Raw genomic sequence first — 20,577 nt, forward strand, 5'->3', positions numbered from 1 at the left:
TGTGTAACCTTGGTTCTGACCAGCATTATTACCTTGTGACAACTGCCTAAGAGAGTTCTTATTGGTGGCTTATGAAATAAGGTTCTTATATTAAATAATATCTGGCATAGGTTAATTAAAGATCTTACGGAGAGTGCTTGGCAAAGAGAAATAATAAATTTGGAAATAACTGTTGTATTGGAGCCAGTATGGTTAATGTGATTATGTTCCAAATGTACACTGATGCAGTGTATTAGCCAACTAGTTTCCAGCCATCAACTTCCTTACTTTAAATCGGGAAAGGTAATCAGTGCCAAAATATATTATGGTTTGAGGGTGAATGTCATTATTCAGCAATACAGTTCAAGCAACATCATTTTCACTTTCATCAGTATCACTTGCTTACCATCTCCAACACTGACATGGACGTGGAGAAAGGAGAAATAAAAAAAATGAAATTACTTTCATTCTGAGTGAATTCAGTAAAGGATTTAATGGTCAGCATTTTAACACTACAGAAAAACTTTACTTAGGTGTTTTGCTTTGGACCTAGTCTGTGATTTAGCCACGAGCTCTGTACAGTAGAGATGTTGCTGCAGTACATAATTATCTGGTTCAAACTACATATATATTGCCATTTCAAATTGAATATTATTTCATAAGCAGTTCCCAGACTCAGAATATAAAATCAAATTATGCAAACATGCAGTCACTGACCTCTGACCAAGATGCTCTTTAGGAGTATGCTAAGAAATCCATTATTAACTAAGCCCATACTCACAATGCAACTCTTATGGATTGCTATGGACTAGTATACATACCAGACCATTCCATCCAACCAAACAACCTTTTGGTGAGTTTTTTGTCTCTATATTGATCTAGTGATATGCAAATCTTCTCCTAGTATGCATCTGGTTGACTTGGGAATGAGCTAATCAGGGAAAAGCTCACCTATTGCCAGCCCTGTTCATATTCAGATTGGGGCCAACCACTCTCTCACATCTGCCTATCTACCATTTAGCTGTGTTTTCACCAGCTCAATCCTGCTCCTGAAACAACAACATCCCAGCACTGATTGGGTTTTCAGATCTGAGTGGAGGGCAGCAACCATATAAAAGGTGGGTTCAGATGAGTCAGCGAGCTAGAAACCTCTGATTCCGAATGACAGTGGGTGTGATATTTGAACCCACTCAAGTCTGTTTCCTTCCCCCAGTTACTGACTTCCACCAGACTTTCTCCACCCAACTTCAAATCTAGGTGATACATGGCAGACAAAAGTCGGAAGAAAGTCTGGTGGAAGTTTGTAACATGGGTGAAAGTCAGACCTGGGCCAGTTTGGACTTCATGCCTGCTGGAAGTGCATATTTGCCAGGAGGCAGAGGTTCTCAGCTTAATAACTTTTGGTGGATCGTCCCCCCCCCCCCCCCAATATTTGTAGGGATGTGCACAAATTGCGATTTGAAGCGCAATTCACCACACATCCCCGGCACCTTTAAAATAGAGGAGGGCAGGTGCATACCCGCTCCTCCACCACTCACTGCCACTTCTTGTATAAGTGTGCTCCCCCCAGCTTTCTTTGTGCGTAGGCAGTGCTGCCCTCATGCGGCGCTGGCACACACGGCCTCTGCAAATGCAGAGATAGACACCAGCAACAGTCACTGGAGGTACTGTGCTGGGGGTGGATAGGGCCAGTTACTCTCTCCCTGCTAAATAAAGAGAATCACCACATTAAAAAGGTGCCTCTTTGCCCAGTTAGCAGGGGTTATTACAGAACACTTCAAATCATGATTCGTGTACATCCCTAGATCATTGGAAAAGTTATTCGTTAGTTACCAAACTAATGGCTGCTTAGTTGGGTACAACAATCTGTGAGAGTTTCATTGATGATTATCACTTAGGTTAACATTAAATAACTTCTGTACCTAAAATGCAGCTGCCTTTGTAGTTCATGTAGTGTCACAGGCATCAACAAGAAAGTTTCATCAAGTAAAGGCCTAACATAAAACAAATTTAGCACATATGCCTAAAATGTAGCCTAGTGAGCCTGAATATTGAGCATGCATTCACAGAATCTCATTTTACATGCCCAGCCAGAAAAGACGTTCTGGTGGACAGAATACTCATACATTACTTACTTTTGTTCATAAAGTTAAGGCACTTCTGTCCGGTCTTCCAAATGAACATTTTCAAGGCAGTTTAGCAAATAAAGAAATAGCAACAACAACAACAACAACAACACACTGTAGAATTAGCTCTATAATAAAATAAAAGGCAAAAAAGACTATAAAAATCAGTGCAAAAATAAAACCAAACAACTTCGCGTTCATAAATTAAGAGCTGGACAAATTCATCTTTCAAAGCAGGTAATTAAGAACATTGGTAGCATCACGGATTTTATGTTACTGGTTTAGAATAGCTTAGAAATTGTATTGAGCATGATGGATAGTAACCTAAATACATGCCATTAATTATGTTGTACACAATTCAATCAAAGTTTAATACTTTAACCCCTTTCAATGGAAGAAAGCTATGCCCATATTTAACTACTACTGTTGTTACTGACTGACATGATGTTCGGCCTTCCGTCACCATGATGCTTTGCCCTGGAACTTCTGTGGAGTCTTAAGGCAATGTTGGGGCTTCTCAGAATGAGCGTTTGTGCTAGCAGCATTTCTGCTTTTTTAAAAGCATAATTTTTATCATTTTGGTAAAATTAAGATACAAATGGCAAGATAACCCCTGCTAACTGGGCAAAGAGGCACCTTTTACCGTGGTGATTCTCTTTATTTAGCAGGGGGAGAGTAACTGGCCCTATCCACCCCCAGCACAGTACTTCCAGTGACTGTTGCTGGTGTGTGTCTTATGTTTCTTTTTAGAATCTGAGCCCTTTAGGGACAGGGAGCCATCTTATTTGTTATTTCTCTTTGTAAACCACCCTGAGCCATTTTTGGAAGGGCGGTATAGAAATTGAATTATTATTATTATTATTATTAAAGGAAGAAACCTTTGAAAAAATAAACATAAAAGATATATAAAGATCATAGCACATTGCCAAAATAAGTAAGTAAAATTATTTAAAGCACTCCCCCCTCCCTTTTGGTTATATAGAATTGGGAGTGAAACCATATACACTGTTGAGCTTTACACAAGCTATATAATTTGGAAAACAGTTTTTTAAAAAATATTAATACCATTTATAGACCTACCAAGCATAGATACAATTCAGTGACGAAGAGTCATGTACCAGGTCTTTTCCAGCTTCTACATATAGTAGCCAGTAGTTGTTCCATCTAAAGGTGAACCTTTTAGTGTGATGTACAAGGTGTCTGGTTTCAACACTGTGGAAATCTTGTCCATCAACATGATGGATCAAACTCTATGAAACCAAGTTTTATTGAAATGTGCACCTTTGTTTTCCAGTTTGTTCCTGTTACAGATTTGGCAGGTACTGATAAAAAACTAAAAAGTTCTTTTTGTGAAGAGGAAAGCTGAGTTCGTGGAGGTAAGTCTAGAAGGTAATACAAGAGGTTTAAGTCAAAGCGAGCATATAATTTTTTTGTTTGTTAGACCTACCAGTATATTCACCTCTTTCCCCAGGGGAAAGAAATCTAGACTGAGAAATTAAGTGACAGGGGAAAGTGAGAGGACTAGTATACATTTTTTTGGAGTTCCATATTTTACGAAGACTGGAGAGAAACGAGTTCTGAGTAATTGTTGTAGGTCTGTTGCTAGTTTATGCCACAGGACTTCATCAATGTCATATGAATAACAGAAGGCATTTTCAATATGTGCACATGGTATGTGGTTAAAGGGAAGCCATAGTTTGGGAAGAAAGTAAAGTAAAGTAGCTTCATCATATATTTGTAGATTTGGGTACTTCAAACCTCCTTGGTTCACCTGTTTTTATAGAACAAATCTTTGGATTCTGAGTTTCTTATGTTTCCATATGACTTTATCTAAGGTTTGTTGCCATTTCTGGATGTGTGCATAAGGTATAGAGTTGGGGAGCATTTGAAATAGAAATCGAATTCTAGGAAGAATGACCATTTATACTAAGTGAATTCTTTGTATCCAAGAGAAATTTGAGATCTGTTTTTATTCTTTAGAGTAGAGGTTTGCAGTTGATATCAAGCACCGAGTCTCCATTGGATGGAATCCAGACACCCAGGGACTTCCATCTTGAAGGGACGTGTTTGAATTGGGTAAGACTCAGTATGTGATCCTCTTCATCTTGACGGATGTGTAAGTTGCAAGCGTAGATTTGTAATGTTAAAAGTGAAACCTGAAGCTAATTTGTATTGGTCCAGAATTCTAAGTAGTGCTAGCAGTGATTTAAGTGACTTGGAAAGGTAAAGGGTATCATCATCAGCATATTGTCAAGGACTGGCCAGCTGCTAGGGAAGTTCACGAAGCAAGCAGAGCTGCTGAAATCGGATATGGCTTGGCTGAACGCTGTCGGCAAGGAATGTTGATGAACGTTGATTCTCAGCAATGAGTAGGAGGCTGGAGATGTGATTTATAGAGCAAGCCGAGAGTTCCCAGCTGGTAGGAATTCACGGCTTGTCAGCCCTCAGCAAGAGGCGTTTGCTCCTCCTAACAGCCTCTAATTGTGTTTTACGTCTCATGATCCTGCGCTGTTGTGGAGTCATTGGTGTTTCATTACATAGCTCTTCTTCGCATTGGTCCTCCACATCTTCTGCTGACTCAGGTTGCCATGCCTGCTCTAAATCATTAGTTGGATCTACCACAGTCATTTCATGAACGCTGACAGCCGGGCTCTGCCCCTCAGACACTCCTGAATCCGCTGGAAAGTTGACAGCTTTCCCTTCCTCCTCGCTGTCGGAGCTCGAGGGCGTGACACATATAGGCTAACTTTAGGCTCCATATCATTTATAGATAGGCCTGTGATATGAGGAGATGACTGGATACTATGTGCTAAAAATTCAGTGGAGAGTGTGAATAGTAAGGGAGATCATGGGCATCCTAGATATGCCCATCTTTGGATGTAATACAAAATGTAATCCATTATGTAAGAGTTGGGCCAAATCCAAGAAGTTCCAGTAGACAATGGAGAAATTTTGGTTCCAATCTGTTGAAAGCTTTCTCGGCATCCAGATTCAGAGTTACCAAAGGTATCTTATGGATAATGACCTAATTCATTACATTTATGGATCTTTGTCTGATAGGTGTTTATGTGGCATAAAGCCTGTTTGATCAGGGTGTATGTATTCTCCAATAAAAAAATTTAGTCTCTTGACCAAGATTGAAGTAAATAGTTTAACATCTTGGTTGAGCAGTGAGATGGGTCTGTAGCAGCCTGGGTTTGTATGGTCTTTATCTGGTTTAGGAAGGACTATAACAAAAGCCTCTTTCCAAGAGGGCAGGTTAGAGCCAATAGTTAGCACTTTGTTGAATAAAGTTGTAAGTGGAGCTAGTAGAAGTTTTTTAAACTTTTTATTAAAATGTATTTCTTTTTCTATCTGATGGGAGTGTGGGCAAAATAAAAAAAATGGTTGGAGTGTAAAACACCATTATGGGTATCCCCAATTGAGGTTTTGGCGTGTAAAGAGACAAATATGCAATCTGAATGGGGTACCTATAGGGATTTGTTATGTTTCCAAGAGAAAGGCTGTAAATTTAAAAAATTGAAGTAAAATATTTGGTTAGTAATTGGTTTCAGTATCATCAGCTAAATGAAATTTATAAAAAGGATCTTAAAGTTGGATTTGTGGATCAAATGTTGAGATTTGAGAAGGAGTTGTTTGAAAATGATGAAAGATTATCTCTAAGATGTACAAGTTGTTGCTTTTGGAGGAGACAAGAGTTGAAGTGGTTAAAACAACTATGATAAAATGGGCTCAAGATATGGGTCATAATATAAATATGGCTGCTTGGGGAAAATTATGGAAAACTGATTTAAAGTTTACTGCAAGTTATACTTTAAAAGAAAATTATTATAAGATGATGTATAGGTGGTATCTGACACCAAAAAAATTAGCATTAATGTATAAAAATGTTTCAAACAAATGTTGGAAATGTGGAAGATGTGAAGGAACTTTTTTTCCATATGTGGTGGTCATGCAGGAAGGCAAAGGCTTTTTGGGATATGATATATAATGAGTTGAAGAAATTTTTTTAAATGACATTTCCTAAGAGGCCAGAATCCTTCCTGCTGGGAATAACCCAAGGAGACTTTTCCAGAAGAAATGTAACATTTTTTTTTGTATGAAACTACAGCGGCTAGGATAGAATGTGTGCAGAAATGGAAAGACACTAAAATGCCCTCAAAAGAAGTCTGGTTGATAAAATTTTTGGAATATGCTGAGATGGCAAAGCTTACAGCACTTATAAGGGATGAAGATTTGGAATCTTTCAAAGAAGATTGGGAACCATTTTTACTTTACTTAAAGAACTATTTTTCTAATATGGATTTTTCAGCAGGGTTTGAAATATAGTAATAACAGCAGGTTCGGTTGGGTAAAATCAAGTAGTAATGTGGAGTATGTATATTTTGAATTATTATAGCAATGGTTTATATGTATAGTTAACGTGAACCGCACAGATAGGTAAGCGGGAAGTCAATATTTACTTAATTGTAAGCTATTGTAAAAGTCAATAAAAATTTAAAATGCAAAAAACACACCACTTTTTATTAAAATCTGATGAATAGCCACCTGGGTCTGGAGATTTGTTAGGTTTTATCAAAGCAACAGCTGATTCTATTTCTTTTTCTGTAACTGCAGATTCCATTATTCCAGCATGGGTTGAAGACAATTTGAAGGGTAGGTGGTTATCCAAGGATCTAGTGATGTTAGCAGAGCATGGAGAGTCTGTGCAGTATAAAGTTGTGTAAAATTTAGTAAATTCAACCATGATGTCATCAGAGCTTGTCAGTTTAATTTGGTTCCTGGACAAAAGCAGTTTAACTTTTCTAGGATTTTCTTTTGTACTAATTTAGCTAAGAATTTACTAGCTTTTCCTCCCTTTTCATAGTAGTTTTGTTTTGTGTACAATAATTATCTGTTAATTGAGCATATTTCCAACAAATTCAGTTTTGCACTATTCTTTTGAAGTTCTTGACAAATTTTATGTTGTATTGTCTGTTTATGTATAGTTTCCAATGATCTTATACCCGCTAATATTTTTTTCTTTTTCAGAATTTTGTAGTTTGAAAGTGTATGCTGCAAGACTCATCTCTTCATCTCTTATAGTCGCTTTAAAAGCATCCCAGACATTTTGCCATTTTACTCTACAATTGGAGTTTGGTTCTTTATCTCGGATTCTAGTGCTTGAATTAGATGATCATTGCATAATAAAGAGTGATTTAAATACCAAAGACAGTGTTTCACATTGTTATTGTCTCTAAATTTAAGAGATCAGGTAACCCAGTTGTGACCAGACCATGGCATGTCACCTATGGCTACATTAAAAAGATATTTCTGTAATGTGTTAGAGAGGAAAAAGTAATCTATTCTAGAGTATGAGGCATGTCTCGTAGAATGTAATGTGAAGTCTCCCTCAGTGTGGTGAAGAAATCTACAAGAGTCGATCATATTAACAGTGTTTATATTTATAAAGTTTGAAAGGGTTGTCTCAGCTTACCTATGTCTGTTGGGAAGGTGTGATTGAGCTAGATTTATCTAATATTGTATCCAAGACTGCATTGCAATCACCTCCAATTATCCAGTCAGTTGCTTTCATTGACTAATTTGTTTAAAAGATCCTTTAGAAAATTTTGTTGGTTATTATTGGGTGCATAAATGGAGCCCAAAATGATATATCTCTCATTCATAGTACCTTCAATTAAGACATAGCAGCCTGAATCTTTATTTATTTATTTATTTGACATATTTTTATACCACCCAAAACTTATGTCTCTGGGCGGTTTATAACAAATAATAACAGAAAAGTTAAAACATTAGTTAAAACAAATAATGACAATAATGACAGTATTTAATTAAAAGCCTGGGTGAACAAATGTGTCTTTAACGATTTTTTTAAAATTGTCAGAGATGGGGAGGCTCTTATTTAAGCAGGGGGTGCATTCCAAAGCTTCTGGGCAGCAGCGGAGAAGGCCCGTCCCCAAGTAGTCACCAGACGAGACGGTGGCAACTGCAGACAGACCTCTCCTGATGTTCTCAATAGGCGGTGGGGTTCATGACAAAGAAGATGTCCTCTTAAATACCCAGGGCCCAAGCCTTTTAGGGCTTTATATGTTATAACCAGCACCTTGTATTTTGCCCGGAAACCTATTGGCAGCCAGTGTAGCTCTTTCAATAAAGGAGTAATATGGTATCTCCGAGATGACCCAGAGACCATCCTGGCTGCCACATTCTGAAACAGCTGTAGTTTCTGGACTGCATACAAAGGCAGCCCCACATAGAGCACATTGCAGTAATCCAGTCTAGAGGTTATCTCAAGAAATGGACGCCACTGGCGTATCAGCCGAAGCTGATAGAAGGCACCTCTGTCCACCACTTGGGACACCAGGGAGAGGCTTGGATTCAGAAGCACCCCCAGACTGCATACCTGTTCCTTCTGGGAAAGTGTGACCCCATCCAGAACAGGCAAATCAAACTCATCTTCTGAGTTTTGAACCCACACAGTGAGTACCTCCATCTTATCTGGATTCAGTCTCAGTTTGTTATCCCTTTCCCAGCCCATCACCGCCTCCAGGCAGGCATTTAGGGAGGTTATGCCTTCTTCTGATGAGGTTGACATGGAGAAATAGATTTGGTTTTCATCAGCATACTGATAGCACCCTGCACCAAATCTCATGATGATCTCTCCCAGTGGTTTCATGAAGGTGTTAAACAACATCAGAGACAATACGGATCCCTAATGGACACCATACAAAAGTCCAGATTTTGAGGAAGAGCAGTCTCGAAGGGACACCATCTGGAGCCAGCCCGAAAGGTAGGAGCAGAACCACTGCAAAGCAGTGCCTCTCACTCCCAACTCCCTCAGATGCTCCAGAAGGATACTATGGTCAATAGTATCAAAAGCCACTGAGAGGTCCAAAGGACCAATGGAGTCATACTCCCTCTGTCAATTTCCAATTGGAGATCATCTATCAGGCTGACCAAGGCAGTCTCCACCCCATAGCCCACCTGATAGTCAGGCTGAAATGGGTCTAGTTAATCGGTTTCATCTAAGACTGTCTAGAGAGAAGAATTTCTCTCTAACCACTTTCTCCACACCATGCATGATTTTATAGACCTCTAACATGTCTCCCTGCAGTCATCTTTTTTCTAAACTAAAAAGCCCCAGGTGTTGTAGCCTTGCCTCATAAGGAAGGTGCTCTAGGTCCCTGATCATCTTGGTTGCCCTCTTCTGCACCTTTTCCAGTTCTACAATATCCTTCTTTAGATGTGGTGACCAGAACTGTATGCAGTACTCCAGGTGTGGCCGCACCATAGTTTTGTATAAGGGCATTATAATATTAGCCGTTTTATTTTCAATCCCCTTCCTAATGATCCCTAGCATGGAATTGTCCTTTTTCACAGGTGCTGCACATTGAGTCGACACTTTCAATGAGCTGTCCACCACGACCCCAAGATCCCTCTCCTGGTCAGACACTGACAGCTCAAATCCCATAAACATATACTTGAAGTTGGGTTTTTTTTTGTCCCTATGTGACTTGGTGTAGAATTTAAATATCAAAATGAAGAACCTATAGGTTCACACTATATTGTTTGTTTGTTTTTTAAAATATTTAATTCAAAAAAATCATGCTTTTAAAAAACACTCTTAAATATTTTGTTCAAAATCAACTGGTTACTGTTTTAAAAAACCTAGACCAAAACATAATACAGGATTTTGGGCAATGTTCCCACAAAATACTTACTGTAGGACTGTCTAGAATGATTTAAAAAATAAATAAATTATTCCAACTCTCCATCAACATGAATTACTTAAATTATAAAAGTTAACATTCTAAGTGTGATTTTATCTGTCATTTGTCTTTCTTTTTATCTGTTTACTGTCTTGTAAATTACTGCAAGGTGTTTTAGAAGGAGCACTGAAATCTAATGTTGTGTATAAATAAGACAGAACTGCAGTTTGAGAACTGTTGCGTTAAAATCTGTGCAGCAGGCTGAAAATTAAAAAAGATTTATATTGTAAATGTGGAGCCAAGAAAAATGAATAAAAAACTGTATCATGAGTAAAAACATTTACTTAAATGTGGCTGTTCGATCAGAAGTAAATGACATGTTTTATCACATACATATTGCATATTATAGGGTGCTCTTTATTTCTCTGACAATCCCAAATTACACATTTTATTTACTCCTCATCGGTAACAAGATGGATTGTTCCTCATTCAGTCTCGTCCTACTCCCTCACCTTCCTGAAAACTGGTAGGTGAGAGACTGTTCTCAGTACTGAAGTCTAGTGACACGTAACTAACCTCACGATATTTGATTGGCAGGATCATATCCTAATTTCTTTTCTTTTATCAGTAGGATTAAGTCTGCTATATATGACATGCAGTAAAGGAAAATATCTGCGCTCTCTCTCTCTCTCTCTCTGTCTCTCTCTCTCTATATATATATATGGAAGTAAAAGATAAGATCCCCTATAAAGGCTATCAAATCCAAGCCTTCCCCCATCCATCAATTGAAAACACTAAACAGAGAATGCGGGTCTGGTCAAGTGGAGACAACTGCGCATGCCATTTTATACTGTAACTTCTATAGGGACACCCGCTTAAAATTAGTGTCCCCTTTGTTGCAATGTTTTCCTGGGCATGTGGATGACTTCTATTTGAAGTATTTACTGTCCAGTCTTGATGACAACCTAATCAGCAAAATGGCAAGGTACTGTTATATCATTTGCACCATCCGCTTAGGTTTTTAATAATGTTCTGCTTTCTTTTTTCTGTGATTCCTGTTTTATGATTGTAATGGAGGGTGCTCTGCTCAGTAAGGTTTTCAGTAAGATCTATCTGGAGATCACCACAACTGCCTTAATTTTAACCTGTCAGTATTGTGTTATAATCTGTCTGTTTTATTATGTTGAGGTTTTGGGTTTTTTTGGTAAGTATGTATGTTTTAACTATGTACTGGTCTATGACCGCAATAAAGGACTGACTGACTAAACAGAGAATGAATATGTGTCAAATAAGAGTCAGACTCACTTTCATTCCTGAACCACATAGTGGGTGCAGAAAATCCAGGGGCCACTTGCGACTTCCCGGGCTTTGCGTGCACTGTTCATTCAGCCCATCTTCAAATGGTGTCCTGGGACTCCCTCCAACCTTGCCATGTGCCAATACATTCCTATCAGAAAGAATGGATCTTTCAGTCACTCTTTTTAACCAGGAAGGCTGTGGATGTGGAGAAATTTCTCTGTTGGAATGTTCTGGACAATTTCAGGGTCCTCCCAAGGAAAAAAACCAAATATCTCACTGAATTTCAGATTCCTCCCAAGATGAAATTTTGAAGAATATTCTTAGATAGATGGCTTCTCCACATCCCTTTTCCAGCTTCATTTCTCAGTATTCTAAGTTCATTTTAATTATGATGATGATGATGATACTACTACTACTACTACTACTACTACTACCAATAACAAACAAAAAAAAAACCCTGTATTAGTTAGACTGTACTAGTTAGACTGTAACACTCCATAACAAATTGTTCTCTGGGCACAGCAGAGGATTAAAACATACAATTAAAAAAAATAACACATTAAACTATAACAGACAAAAAAAGGTGAAAAGAAAATACAAAATACAATACAAAGCTGTTTAAAAACTCATTTTAAAATGAGTTTTAAAAAGTTAAAAATCAGATCAAATCTGAAAACCTGAATTTAAAAGGCCTGGGTGAAAAAAAAGGTCTTTACCTGGCACCTAAAAGAACAAAGTGATGAAGCCAGGCGAGCCTCACTGGGGAGGCTATTCCATAAATGGTGTGCAACCACCGAAAAGGTGCTCTCCCTGGCTAGGGCACCTGGAGGAGAGCCTCTGAAGAAGATCTTAAGGTTCAGGGAGGGACATATGAGGCAGGGCGGTCTCTCAGGTAACCTGATCGCAAGCCATTTAGGGATCAGGTTACCTCAGTAAGTAGACAACCCTTAGATTGGGGTGTATTTGAGTAGGTTAACCAATGAAAGCCACTAGTCCCCCACCCCAATGGGTTACATGGGAGCATGACTGAATGGAGACACGTTAGTACACATTAGATGGTGTGCTAGAAAAGTGCAGCTCTTATTAGAAAATGGCAGCTGGCTGATTCAGTGGACCATTTAGTTCACACTAATTATTTCTCCACATGGTTGACACCATGGGCATGATCATGTGCTGAAAATCAATGGGCTTTCACATATAAACTAGTTCTTGACACCCATGAACAAATATGCGTACATTCTTGATAATCTCTTCCATAACACACATGCATGCGCAAGCACATGCAACGATACATTGAGATAATGTGACATGCAGCACAATCCCATCCCAACTAGATAATATAAAATCCTGAGAAGCATGTCCCAGCAAGTTAAAGCATTCCTACTTATGTAAGGCTAGTAAGACAGATTGGAATTATGGTACTAAATGAGTTGTGATCATAACTATAGCATATACAAGTTCTACAGGCCATAGGGAATATTGATAGACATAGTTTAGTTGCTTCTAGCTGTACTTAATGTAATCCTAATGCCAAATGCATTAGCAGACGGAGAGCAACTGACCCTATCAATCCCCAGTACAGCATCCCTCCAGTGGCTGTTGCTGGTGTCCATCTCATCTTCCTTCCTTCCTTCCTTCCTTCCTTCCTTTGAGGACAGGGAGACATTCTACTTACTTACTTACTTACTTACTTATTTATATCTATGTAAACCACTGTATGATGAATTTATGTTGAAAAGTGGTATAGAAATATTTATCATATTCGTATCTAGCAATACATTTGTATACAATATGGCTAACCTATCTATGCACTTATTCAATATAAAATTGATCCCAATTGGATCTTACACATTTCACTTTCACGTTTAACTTAAAGGGTGTTAGAATAGTCAAGGAGCAATAATGTGAAAAATGGCTCAGTGCCACATTCCTCATTACCCTAGCAAGTTCCTGATTGGCATGCTGTGCCTGATGATTAGGTAAAAGAGACCTCATAGTATCAGATTATGACAGAGTGTAATCTTTGGGGAAAGAGGTGTGTTTTATTTAAAAATAATAATACTCCTCTTTCATTCTTGCTAGTGACCCTCTGACAATTTTTATCAATGATCTTGATGCATCTAGCTTTATTTTAATCAATCAATCAATCAATCAATCAATCAATCAATGTTGTCACAGATCCCACCATGCTGTTACCACGTGTCACAGCCCCATGATCCAAAGCTCAACCAGCCCCGTGATCCTAAGCTTCACCAAAAAGCAAACTTTTCTTTCTGTCTGTCTGTCTGGGTCTTCCAAACCTCTGTCTTATTCAGATTTAGGTAGGGTAGAAAGGCTTCTAAGCATGGGGTGGGGAAACAGACAGCAGCTACAATTTTTTACTTCAAAACAAGAAATCTTTACTTTAAAAATTGTTCATTTCAAAACAGTAGTTCTTATACAAAACAGCAAGCAAATGAGTTCAAGGAAGAAATAAAATATGAGCAAAACATGTCCAATCTATCCTGCACGGATACTGGGCCATAACTCAGAGTCCTTCTCAAGAAACCTCTTGCAATCACCCTTGCTCAGTTTCTGCAGCAAGCCCAGCTTTCCCCTTGCTCAGCCTCAGGTCCTGCTCTTCCTTCCCATTTCTGGGGGTTCCGTCCCAGACTGTTTCATCAGCTGTTTTAGAAATGATTTGGTCTTCCAGAGAATCACAACTCTCTCAGTGATTTCTAAGCTCTTTTCCCAGCACCAGCTCTGATTCTCTCTCAGACTGTGACAGCAACTCCATCACTTGGGCACTCTTCAGTGCTCCAACTTGCACGGCACTAAACTCTGTTGAAGGTAGCCCCCTTCTCTTTTTCCCTCCAAATTTTTTCAAACAAACCAATCAACAAAAGTCAATTTCCCTCAATTATTTTCAAACATACCCAATCAAATCAAACCCTCTCTTTCCTCCAAAAATCAAACCAATATAATTCTTCTCCCTCCAAAACCAAACTGTAGAACAGGAGCTGTGAACGTTTGACTACTGCTCAGCTTTTTAACATACTTTGCTTTATTTTTCTTGAGTAAGCAAAGCAATTGCAATACAGAGGAATATATACAAAAAGAGGTGGTTCAGGCTAGGAATGTGCCTTATTATCACATTATCCAGTGTGATAATGGGAGGCTGTAGACCACCTCTGAAATGTAGAATGAGCTAAGATGGTAGTTGGCAATCTTAAGCACTGATTCTGAGATGTCAATGTATTCACCCGAACAGTTGTTACTTGATAGGTTCACCATTTCAGTAATAATGAATTCAGCTACACATGTAAACTCAGTTACTTTGGCAAGTTAACCTGTATCTCAAGACTACTCCCAATAAGTAAAGATGGGGCTTATCAGCTATTGTACCAGCGCAGTGCTGTGAACCATGGTCCGAATTCAGACGTAACCTGTGGTAAACAGGACAGAAATTGGAACTCTGTTACATCCAAATTCGTGAAACCATGGTTTTGAGCCAAGAGTGACCTCCAGTTTGCCTCACCAAACTCCAGTTTGAACCTTTGGTTTGCAGGAAGCTTCACTAACAAGACATTTGATTTGGCTGCTGAAGGATTACATCCAAGCGCAGATGGTACCATAACTGCGGTTTCGTGCCATTTTTGAAAGCACAATCATAGAGGTAGCTACGCAGACAGGGATGTGGTTCTATGGAAACTGTGGCTCTTGCTGGCTGCCTTTTGGCCACAGCGCCACACTCCCACCAACCTCCCCTCTCTTCCCCATTCTGCCTGGCAACAGTAATGCATTCGGAGAATTTAAAGAGACAGAAACCTTTCAGCTATTTCCGGTTTCTGCCACTGTCAAGGTGGATTAGGTGCCCCCCCCTTTTTTGGGGGGGATAAAAATGGGGAGTGTGAACATTGTGGCGGCAGTCCCACCCATGGCTTCATATGTCATGCCGCTCCAGCCAAGCTGGAGTCCAGTTGTACAGAAAAATGGGTGTGAACCACACCACTGCACCCCAGCAGGGCCCCCTCCAATAGATCACAGGAGGAGAGCTGGCCTTGTGGAAACAAGCATGAATTGTCCCCTTTGCTAAGCAGGAACTATCCTGGTTGAATGGGCACTGTAAGATATTCCCCTTAGGGGATGGGGCCACTCTGGGAAGAGCATCTTTCATGCTTGCATACAGAAGGTTTCAAGTTCCCTCCCTGGCATCTCCAAGATAGGGCAGAAACTCCTGCCTGCAACTTTGGAGAAGCCTCTGCCAGTCTGTGTAGACAATACTGAGCTAGATAGACCAATGACCCCCTCAGGGTCATGGGCAGCAGCAGGGAGGTGCGGCTGGTGAGAGCAGGCTCCGCAAAACACACCTGAGAGGATCTCCCTCTGGCCTTCCATCAAGGTGGGCAGGTGCATGGGGTTGGAAGGGCGCACCACCATTTAAACCACTGATGGTAGCAGTGGGTCATCACCTCTACCTGTGATAGCAGTGGGATAAGAAATGGCAAACACCTATGCCTGCCTTGCTCGTGAAAGGGCTGCCAGTATATTAATGCCTAATAAAGTTAAAATGTTCTTTATGAAACCATTGTGTTTATTTCCAAATGCAAGTGCAGAGCTACCCACTTGTAACTGGCCAGTGGCAGGGAGGGTGACAAGCAGTTTGGGGGTTTGCAAAGTTAAAGACAGGAGATTGCCCTTGCAAGTGGTGGGGAGGGTAATGAGCGGTTTGGGAAAGGCTGTCCTTAGAGAGCTCTGGCAGGGTGCAGGGCCCAGGGCAAATCAGCCAGTGCAGGGCCCCCTTCCAGTTAATTCTAATGCGGGTTAAAAGGGTGAGGCCTGAGGCAATTGCCTTGCTTGCCATGCTCTAAGGGCAGCCCTGCGTTTGGTGGGGGTGGTAGTGTAGGATGGAGCTGGGAACAAGATGGGATCCCACCTACCAGTGACTGGGAGGGCGGCATGCAGTTGGTGGGGTTGAATGGGGCTGGGAAGGAGATGGGATCCCCACTCCACACTTAGACTTGCCATGTATAGCACAGACTGCTATAGGATACATAGTGCACCTAGTGCACGGAGGGCTTCTTTTTGCTAAATCTTGATGTATGTGGGCCCATGGGTCCCCAGGTGCTGAGAGCAGAGGGTGTGGAGGGAGGGAAAACTGAGTTGCTTGGCAACCATGGAGGGGTGATGGCAAGTGGCCCTAACCCAGGCCCCCCACTCCAATGTGGCTTGCATGTAGCAGAATGCATGGAGCTTTAAATAAAACTGCATGTGTGAATGTCCCCCTCAGCTGTCAAGTATTTGGGCCCCAATCAGATGTGATGCTGCACTTTTATTAAGACAACATCACTGGGAGTGCAGGAAAGGGTTAAGCTGTTGTCAGCCTGAGGAAGCCAGCTGGTGAAGCTGGAGAGACGTGCAAACAGTGTGCCCCCTTTACAATCGTGGACAATGCCATGCTGACACCCTGTCCTCAGTTTGGCAAGGCAAGAGGCTCTTGGGTGCCTGGGATCTGCTTTGGTGGCCAAGGAGCTGGGAGGGGCACTCCTCTCCTGGAACCAGAGGTTGGCGGACAACCGTTGGACAAACAACTGCAGTGCAATTTACAGTTTGAAATTGAAACCACAGGTTCACCAACCTTCGGTTTTGTGTTACATCTGAATTCAGCCATGGTATTTTATGTCTGGCTTTAAGGCTGATCCACCAGTACAAATGCATAGGAATAGAGCACTAGTTGTGCTGGTGATTTCTCAACAAATCATTCCTATCACAAATAGCGTTAGTCTTGCAAAATGTACAAGCCTAATACTCTGCATAGTTTGAAACTATTTTTGTTGGGGAGACAGAATCTTATGTTAGCTAACTATTCTGTGAGGCGCATTGCCTTTCCTTTGATGCCTTTGTTATGAAGTGAAAAGGCTCCACAGAAAATAATTTCCTATGGAGGCCATCATTTTATTATTTGGATATCATTTTTCTTCTCACTGTGAGAGGAAAACCGTTAGTGAGCTTGGTTGATCAATAGCAAGACAAATGAAATAAAGCTACATTTAAATTATTGGAAGTATAACACTTTACTCGTACTCTAGCCTGCTTTTTAAAAGCCTTATTTATGCTGTTACTGTTTGTGCTTTATAATATAGCATCACCATCTGGGAACAAATCCTTGAGCAAAATATTTTATTACCCCAGACAGAAGAAGGAATTAGAACATAATAAGCAAGTTCATTTCTACTTGCAGAAAGGAAATCTGGTTTTGTTTCCCGTGAATATTGCCTTGATGAGACCATCACTAGACTTACTACAGTAGGGGGTCATCAATGTAAGTAAAAGCAAAATTTGGTCTAAAAAAATTATGGGTATGAAAAAGAGCCTAGTTTTTGCATATTAAGAAAGAGAATCCAGTAGAAGAAAAAGAAATATATAATAAAATGGTTTTTTAAAACCCTACGTGGATTTTGAGAACTCCTTGGTTGTGGAATGCATTTCCATAAACAATAACTTTCCCCCATCTTTTAGCATAGAAATTGCAGCTCATTAAACCCTGTGGAAAGTTACCAAGATTACAAGGCTTGTAAACATTCATTATACATGAGGATGCAGTCATCAGCTCCATCAATGCATATATTTTTCAATAGATATAGCATGGATGGAACTTGGTAAATATAACGTATGAGAAATGTCATGTCCAAACTGAAATTTCACGTCTTATATTGGTGAGGAAGTAATAGAATGGAGCACTGATGGCCAAAAAGGAGCCAGAATGTATGATTGCAAGGCTTTTTCAGAACAATTTTCTTTGTTTTTTTAAAATTTGGTATAGTATATTTTGTTGCTTTCACAATGTTTTCTTTTTGTTAAAGTTTATTTCTTTTTGTTTTTAGGCCATCCTCTCTTCCTTTTTGTGTTTGGCATTTCCTCCATTCCCCACCTACCCCCTTAATAATACCAGCTGTCATTGGTTTTCCTTGCTTTCTCCTTCCCTCAGCCACTTCTCCAAATTCTTTCTTTCACCATCCCCCTTCACAAATGCCAATGTTATTGGCTGTGCTGTGTTAATTGACAGGAAGAGGAGAACCTCCTTTTGGAACCTTCATGCATGTTTTCCATGGTTGCAAGATGTATGTACTCTCTGCCTTTTTGGGAGTGGTTTTTGTTCTGGGAGGAGGTCTGGGCTTACCCTCAAAACTCAACATTTGGGCATTTCTTGTGGCCCCCTTCACATCCCCAAATGCCTCCTCATCCTTAACATGAGCTTGTCGAGACTTTGTGCCAACTCATACACTCTGGCTGCTTTAGCACATAATGGCAAACTGGAGGCAAACTTTCCAGAGGTTAAAAATCATGGCAGTTTGAATTCAGAAAACTGTAGTTTCGTCACTGAACCATAAGTCAGTTTTAGCCCCCAAACCTGAATTGTCACCTTAGGTCTACAGTGAGTTTCACAGCTGAGACCTCAGGTTTGAAGGCAGTATCATGTCATCCAAATTCTGCTGCCATGTTCTAACCAGGGTTGAGGGTAGGAAGCTCCTTCTCCTCTCCTAATGAATTGGCTGTCGCAGCCTCCCTTCGTGCCACACACACAGCCAAATGCCAATGTCTTTCTGAGACTGCATACTGGATCATCTGGGAGTGCGCGTGGAAGGGGGGATAGAGGCAAACTGCGGGTCCAATGGACCCGCAGTTTGCCGTAATGTGCAAGGCGGCCTCTGTTTGCAGTCAGCAATATATTAATAGATGCCTTGGTGTAGGCTGTGGTGATGCATGCATGAGTTGACTTGTTGGCACCTGCATGTTGGAAAGAACAATCACAGAGTAAAACCCATGGACAGAGGTTTCATATCATGTTGAGCGCAATATTTCTCAGTGCAGACAGTTCACATATTTAGTAGTGATTCATCAGGTTTTGAACAATTAAATGATACATCTTCCCAGCAAATGATAGATTGTAGAGTAGTCCATGTTAAGTCTGTTTCATCAAAAAAAAACAACCTAAAACCCCCAAACACCTTAAAGACTAACAAATTTACTGTGACTTGCAGACTTTCATAGGCCACGGACCACTTCTTTAGGTGCAACAAATGATCAATAATGTACTTGCAAGTGTGAACTGTACCTTTCCCCTGAAAATATCTATTTATACTGTGGTCATATATTGCTTTTGACTTATCATGTAACAGTACTAAAAGGCCATTGTCTTCTGATGATGGTTGCAACTTTTTTGTGCAGATCATGTTCTTCCACATAACAGGGCAGCTCTTTCATGATGCAAAATGAGGCAGCCATAACAGCAGCCCTCCCTCTACAACTGGAGGAGCTCTTCTGGACTAATGTGACCCTTGGGAGCATTGTAAGGAGTGGCTCTTCTCACACTCCTTGAAATGTTTGCAAGAAGCATGAGGAAACAAGAGGAAGCTTCTGGCAAAATTCCCTTGTCTCCATTCCCCGTGTCACTTTCAAAACTTGAAAGGGCCCGTTTAGAAAAGGGGTTGGCCCCTACCAGGGCCATGGGGACACTATCAATCATGCTATCCTTCTCGACTGCCTGTGTGGGTTGGGTATCGGGGGCACTGTCTTACATCTATATGAAGCCACTGGGTCAGGTCATTTCCCAGTTTGGGGTGATGCTGTTTCTGTGCTTACTCGATGCCTGGAAGCTGTTAAGGTCTGGATGAATCAAAATAAGCTCAGACTGAATCCCACTGAGACTGAACTACTTTTACTCAGCCCTCGTACCGGCCAACAGCTGGATGTGAACTTTGTTTTAGATGGCGTGGCGCTGCCCCCAAAGGAGCTTGTTCGAGATTTGGGGGTCCTTTTGAACTCGCGCCTCCTGCTTGAACAGCAGGTGGAGGCTGCGGCCAGAAGTGCTTTTGCCCAGCTTCATCTGATTCGCCAATTATGCCCTTACCTTCATCGGCAGGCATTAATGACAGTGACCCATGCCATTGTTATCTCCCACTTAGATTATTGTAATGCTCTCTATCTATGGTTACCTTTGAGGATGATTGGGAAGCTACAACAGGTCCCAAATGCAGCAGCTCACCTACTCATGCATGCCAGAAAATATGACAGGGTAACACCTCTCCTCCAGTCATTGCACTGGTTGCCTATTCACTTCCGAGTTCAATTTAAGGTCCTGGTTTTGACCTTCAAAGTCTTGTGGGGTCTGGCGCCTGTCTACCTACAGACCCGCCTCTCCCATCCAGTTACATCCTGTCTGGTCAGATCACCTCAGATGGCCCTTTTGTCGGTCTCTGATTTCCGAGAGGTTCGGGGTGCTAGGACCTGTGAAAGGGCCTTTTCGGTTGCTGCCCCACTTCTCTGGAACTCCCTTCCCCTTTGGATTCATTTAGCCCCTTTCTTACTGATTTTTAAATCTCAATTGAAGACTTTTCTTTTTCACCAGGCTTTTGCCCTGTTTGTTTGTTTTTGTTAGTTACTTTAGTTTTAAACTTAGAATGTAATTTTAATGTTGTCTTGCT

General features: G+C 40.6%; 1 long non-coding RNA gene across 1 annotated transcript in view; it reads right to left on the reverse strand.

Annotated features, from left to right (window-relative positions):
* Positions 1–9,732: 9,732 nt before the first annotated feature.
* The window catches only part of LOC128325442 (uncharacterized), a 46,273-nt gene continuing 35,428 nt past the window's right edge, over positions 9,733–20,577 (reverse strand). Inside the window, exons 2-3 of the long non-coding RNA XR_008307453.1 lie at positions 11,120–11,261; positions 9,733–10,075 (exon numbers count right to left, since the gene is read on the reverse strand). This is a non-coding gene — a long non-coding RNA (uncharacterized LOC128325442). The remainder of the gene's footprint in view (positions 10,076–11,119; positions 11,262–20,577) is intronic.

This window comes from Hemicordylus capensis, chromosome 4, assembly GCF_027244095.1.
Source record: "Hemicordylus capensis ecotype Gifberg chromosome 4, rHemCap1.1.pri, whole genome shotgun sequence".
Classification (NCBI taxonomy): Eukaryota; Metazoa; Chordata; class Lepidosauria; order Squamata; family Cordylidae; genus Hemicordylus; species Hemicordylus capensis.